The sequence below is a fragment of the Sinocyclocheilus rhinocerous genome, unplaced genomic scaffold (genome assembly GCF_001515625.1).
Source record: "Sinocyclocheilus rhinocerous isolate Xijiao unplaced genomic scaffold, SAMN03320098_v1.1 scaffold2687, whole genome shotgun sequence".
Lineage (NCBI taxonomy): Eukaryota > Metazoa > Chordata > Actinopteri > Cypriniformes > Cyprinidae > Sinocyclocheilus > Sinocyclocheilus rhinocerous.
Window position 1 is genome coordinate 1 of NW_015625043.1, and position 6,970 is coordinate 6,970.

Consider the following 6,970-nt stretch of genomic DNA (forward strand, 5'->3'; position numbering starts at 1 on the left):
TCAGCCAGGTTTCCGTGAAACACAGAGCAGCAGAGTTTGAAAAAACCTTATTTGTTCGGGAGAGCAGAAGGAGTTCGTCTGTTTTGTTGGGTAGAGAGCGGAGGTTCGCCAGATGGATGCTAGGCAACGGCGTTCTGAATCCGCGCTGCCTGAGATTTACGAGCGCGCCGGCTCGCTTCCCCCATCTGCGCGTCCTGAAGCGTCTGAACAGCGCAGCTGCTCCCCCGACTACAATGTCCAGCAAAACATCAGAATAATCGAAAACCGGTGAAATATCGGGTGGTGTGTACTGCCGAATGTCCAGCAATTCGTCTCTGGTGAAACTGATTGCAGGGATATAACTAAAGACAGGACAAACAAACAAAAACATAAAAACAAATGCGGAGCACACCACAGAGGCAGCCATCAACGTCGGTGCCATATCACAACCTTCCAGAATACTCTGACCATCACATCTCTTACCGTTCCTTTCTTGTCTGCATTTACACTGACGACTCTGGCCAACTTGAACTGACCTCTTAGAGCATTCTGGTTAGCCAACCATACCACATCTCCCACAGCAACCTTACGTTCTTTAGTACACCAATTGTTTCTTACAAACAGGTTAGGACTTGCCTGTTGACACCATCTTCTCCAGAACTTCTTAGTCTTTTGATTGAATAACCTTCAAACTCGAAACTTATTTGATCTCCTCTTTTCCCAGTACGTCCCAGAAGAAGAGAGTTTGGACTTACGTATTCCACGCAGTCCTCCCGACTTTGTGTCCTTGCATCGATAGGTCTGACCAAATTGACCAAATTAGCTGCAGTGTAAATAAGGTTTGAAATTCCCCCCCATGTCATAACTCCATTCCACCCCAGATTCTGGAGGGCTCGCTTAACCAGACGGACAGCTGCTTCTTCTGCTCCATTTCTGTGAGGGGAATCTGCAGGATGAATTTTCCAAGACCACTCCGTGCTATATTTGACTGCTTCAGTTTCTAACTTTACCTTGTCTTGTCGTTCTAAGAACTTGTGAAGATCTTCAAGAACAGACTTGGCCCCTATGATATTTGACCCAGAGTCTGACCACAATTTCCTTGGATGTCCCCTTAAAGCTGTAAATCTTTGGTATGCCAGCAGAAATCCTTCTGTAGATTGGTCACTGACAATATCAGTATGGATAGCTCTCGATGCCATACAACAGAAGACATTTCCCCAAACTTTGAGTCCCGTCCTCTTCTTTACCTCATCTTTCACCATATAAGGTCCAAACAAATCCAGAGTTGTGAACTCAAATGGTGCAGCTGGTTCAGACCGCTCTGGTGGAAGGTCTCCCATTATCTGTTGGCATTGCTTTGCCCTTGCCTTTCTGCAGGTCACACAGCAGTCTCCGGATTTCTTAGCTAAGCTGCGGTCTTTTACCACCCAAGCTTTTCTTCTCATTCTCAACAAAGTTCCAGCCACTCCTTCATGGTTTACTTGATGAGCTTCCTGAGCCAGCAGCGTTGACACATACGCAATATATGGTAAGATTGGAACTGCCGTTTTGTCCTCATTGAAGATTTGAATTCTTCCTCCACAAACTAACAGTCCAGAAATTTCATCCTTGTACGCTGCCAACCTACTGAGGATAGTATCAGGAAAGACTATATTCTCTTGGGCTGCTAGAAATAAATCTTCAAGAGCATCCTCCTGTTTACTTACTGTCAAGATAGCTTCCTTGAATATTCCCTCCAAAGGCTTCAACTCCCACTTTGATGAACCAGAGGTCTTAGTTCCTATCTTCAGCCATTTCTTGACCGCTCGACGCACCCAAGCAGTAGCTCTGACCAGTTTGGACAAGCTGCTAAATGTTTCTACATTAAGCAACGTACTTGCTATTAAGCCATCAAACATCCTTCCTGATGAAACATCCATCCGCCTTTCCTTTTCATTTCATTTGCAGAGGTGCCAGTGTCTACAGTGAGGTGATTTAACTCACGTTTTTCTCTATCCTCATGAGCTCCCACTTTAAGTTTCTCAAGGAGGATTGCATCTTGTTTTTCCTTGGCCATACGACTGGTTAGTACTGCAGAGAATGTTTTTTCTGGAGTTTGTTCATACTCTCTCTTGCAGCAGTTGCAACCTCAGCAGCTGACTTCATTGGCCAATCCTCTACTGGCCACTTCAGGAACACTGGTCCTCTCTGCCATGCAGAATCTTCTTTGAGGTCTTTTGGACTACCTCCCCTTGTGATAATATCTGCAATGTTTAAGTCACCTGGGATCCACCACCAGTCTTTAACAGGCGTAGTTCTCTGGATCTCTCCAATTCTATTAGCAAAAAAGGACTGGTAGCCATAGCTAGCCTGCTGAATAGCTCCCAACACTGTTTGGCTGTCCACCAGATGGAACCATTGGTCAATTTCCACTTGGCAATGCTTCTCAATATATTTTCTGAGTCTGGCTGCATAAACTGCACCACACATTTCAGCCTTAACTGCTTCACCTTTTTTATCCAAAGGAGTCAATTTGGCCTTGGATTCAACTAGCCTCACCTCAGTGCCTTGGTCTGTTTCCCACCTGAAATATGTTACAGCTCCATAGGTTTTATCGCTTCCATCAGAGATTGTTATTGCCAGAGGTTTTCTTTTCCAGCCTGCAGGTGTTAAACCTCTGAGGAAACCGAGGTTTGGAGGAGAGCTGGAGGAAACTATCTTGGCTTTATCTTGCCAAGCTGAAAATACTCTTCAAACTATTTAATGGCTTCTTCTCTGAGGCTTTTTGACAGTGGTTTATCCCATGTATCTTTGGTCAAGTTTCCATATCCTTGGAAAATGCCTTTCGGACAAGGATAGTCCGTTTTTGCTTGACAGGCGTGACCAGGTCATTCTTCTCTGAGGCTTTCTGACAGTGGTTTATCCCATGTATCTTTGCTCAAAATTAATTGAGGTCATGATGTAGAGTTTATCTTCCTCTGCTAAATACCCAAGTCCAAGGGCCTTGTTGTCTTTATCCCTCAGCTGGTTTGGAAGTTTCAGAATTCTAGGTTTTCAACTACCAACTACCTGAACTCATCACTAGGTTTTCAACTTTGTTCTGACCGAACCCCGTGCTTCAAGAAAAACCCTCCAGCTCTTAGGATCTCCTCAACACCTTCGGTTATTTTATCCATAGAAGAAAAAAAAAAGAATTATTTGTGCAAAAAGCTGATTGCTAAGTTACGCTCCCAACAGATGACAGGTGCGTCACAACGCGCGTCATGAGCCGTCACAAGAGAGCACCAGAATTCAAATAAACAATATTCAGTGTATCTTTGACTTTTTTTTAGTGGATGGTCTCATTCTGTTTGTAACACTGTATGCTACAAAACCATGCTGTTTTTTACAACCAAGACGCAGTTTTTTGAGCGTAAGTTATTCCATAACAAATACAAATACAATAACTGTCCCCGAAGAAATGAGACGTAAACAAAGGAATTACCATCCATATTACAACGTTATTGCTTCATTGGACTAAAAGTGCTCTATGAGATGTTGTTCAGTGGACCCTTACCTTTCTAACTAAACCGGGATTTACAGCAGTGGATGTGTTTAAGACTCGTTATTACGATTTGCTAAAAGATCATATAAAGGAGTTTCTCTAAATTAATATATCTTGTGATGTAGACCCTCAAATATTGTGGGAAATGACGAAGTGTGCAATACGAGGATTCTGTATATCTTTTTTTTCTGCTCTTGCCAAAGCGAAAAACCGGCCAATTTACACAATTAGAAAGTAAGATTCAATTATTACAAAACTTACAAAAACAAAATTTTTCTGATGAACAAGCTACACGATTGTCCTCTTTGAAAGAGGAATATGACTTACTTTCACAATCAAAGGCAGAGTTTATTTTACATAGGACGAGGCAAAAATATTATTTTGAATCGGAGAGACCTAGCCACTTATTGGAGAGAGAATGTGAGTCTAAGGCATACATCAGCGCAATAAAATCTTCGGATGATCGTGTAACCACAAATCCTATGATAATGAACATATTTTAAGGTTTTTACACAAATCTGCATGAAACCGAAACCAATTTTGATGAGTCAGTCTGTAAAGAGTACACATATGGGTAAAGACTCTTTGGAGGCCCCGTTAAGTTTGGAGGAGCTCCATGAAGCACTAAAAAGCCTTCAGAAGGGCAAGACACCAGGCTTAGATGGCCTCCCTCCTGAATTATATTTAGAAATATGGGATGTTTTAGGGACTCTCATGGTTGATTCATTTAATTTTGCAATTGAGCATGGTACATTTCATAGAGACCAAAAAACATCTTTGATATCATTGCTTCTTAAATAGGGTAAAGCTCCGTTAGATTGCTCCAACTACAGACCAGTATCACTCATCCCATGCGATCTAAAAGTTTATGCTAAAACTCTTGCCTCTCGCATGGAGAAAGTAATCCATAGCTTAATCAAAGAGGACCAAACCGGTTTTATTAAGGGGCGTCACACGTCCGATAATATGCGTCGACTGTTTCATGTATTTGATTTTGCAGACTCTCTTCCGAGTCCTTGTGCGTTTTTTTCACTTGACGTAGAAAAAGCCTTTGACAGGCTAGAGTGGAACTATATGTGGGCAGTTCTACAATGTTTTGGTTTCGGTGAACATTATATTTCTATGATTAAGACACTTTACCACTCAGCTGAGGCATCAGTCTTAACTGGTAATATCGAAGCTGACAAGGTTAAACCACATAGGCTCCAAGATATTCTATTTGCTGGCACAGGAAATAAAAATTATAAATATAAATTTGGCCTGGTTGTGGCCAATTCTATTAGGATCTGGAAAAGGGTGGAACGTATGATGGAAGGACCTTTCAAATTTTGTAACAACACACCCTTATGGCACAACTTTAATTTTTTTATGTGGAAATCGGCCATTTATCCAGCCCTCTTGGTCTACATTGGGCATAAACACTTGTGGTGACTTATATGATAACCAAGGACTCTGCTCATTTCAAGAACTAAGAACTAAGTTTTGTTTACCAGCATTATCATATTTTGTCTTTTTGAAGGCTGTCCCTAGGGCTGGGAATCGATTCCATCAAGGGGATTCGACTCCTCATTCAGAGCCTTTTTCAGTTCAACAAAGCTTAACTATGGGTGCCTCTCTTTAATGAACCAGTTCAAAAAAAGAAAAGAAAAAAACGATTCAGAGGTTATTTTACGGTGGATCTGGCTTGTCCACAATTTTGAGCGCTGCACGACAGAATAGATCATGACGTCATCGAGGATCTTGATCTTATTTCCATCTAAAATACTATTTTTTAAAACATTTCTATCAGCCGATGATAATTATAAAAGAAACCGTCCCGAGCATAGATCAGTGGCCGAGAGCGCATGCGATGAAGGCTGTCCCTAGGGCTGGGAATCGATTCCATCAAGGGGAATCGACTCCTCATTCAGAGCCTTTTTCAGTTCAACAAAGCTTATCTATGGGTGCCTCTCAAACGGAAGGCTACATCCTACGAAGGCTGCACACATTTAAATTCACGAAAATAAACTGAAAGGAAACGAGACGGTACTAAGATCATCTGAATTTTAGGATGCAGCCTTCCGTTTGAAAAGCACCATTCACCTCACTCACGCTCGCTAAAAGCCGTAATTATGAGAGTTGTGAGAGAAAAGATAATTTAAATTTTTATATTTTTATTACCATTCGCCTCCCTCATGCTCGCTAAAAGTGATTAGAAGTCTGATTAGTTTCCTGATTCGGATAGATAGTTTTAATGAACCAGTTCAAAAAAAGAAAAGAAAAAAACGATTCAGAGGTTATTTTACGGTGGATCTGGCTTGTCCACAATTTTGAGCGCTGCACGACAGAATAGATCATGACGTCATCGAGGATCTTGATCTTATTTCCATCTAAAATACTATTTTTTAAAACATTTCTATCAGCCGATGATAATTATAAAAGAAACCGTCCCGAGCATAGATCAGTGGCCGAGAGCGCATTTGATTGACAGATAAACCACAAGCTCTATCAGTTATTGTTAATATTCTGGTTATTTTGTTTCAGTGTACAGTTTGTTAATATTGTGCAAAGCATACATTCAAAGTAAGCTTCATCATTCAGCTGAACTGTGCACATTTATTTTAGACACTTCATGTCTTGTTTAATTCGTGTGATAAACACATGTCCCTGCTGAGTTGTGGGCTATGACTAATTTCACGGGCAAAGCAGACAAAATTACAATTTAGGCCTACGTATCGTCTTTGTTTTTTTACAAATAAAGCTTCATATTATGAGAAGGATACATTCTATGGCCTATTCTGCAGTCATCATGGTGAGATTAGGTTCCTTCAATCTAAAAAAACAAGAATCGAAAAAGAATCGAAAACAACAGTGAGGAATCGATTCCAGAACCAGGAATCGGAATCGGACTTGACTCCAAAAATTTCGGAATCTAACAGCCCTACTGTCCCAATTCAAAGACCGCGTCCTATGAAGGCTGCATTTGAAGGCCGATTGCATCACGGCGTCAGGGGTCAGGGGTCTTAAAAATGTGAACAGATTGATTTATTAGGTGGTCTGAGGCAAAAGTTCTTGTATTTATTAAATTGAGGGCTGAATTTGATAATTCCTGTAGGCTACTTGGGACAAGAACTCTGCCATTGTGGCTCGGAGGTAAGGCATTACCCATCTGCAATATTTCCACTAGGACCTCTTGTGTTCACAACAATTAGCCCTCACCCATATATAAAGCCCACAACAATAAGACAAGTAGGCCTATAAGGCTACTTAATAAGTAGACAAGTCTTTCACTTGTATTTTTATTTTATTTCATTTTTTATTTTTATTTATTTTGTAGCAAGATATGTCCACAAATGTTTTAGGCAAACTTGATGATCCAGAAATATGATTTTTGAAGTATTTTGTATGCACGTCCTGCTGTCATATTTTCTAACCTTAAGATTGCAGCCCTGTCTTAATAATTTTCTTTCCTTTTTCTCTTCTTTTAGG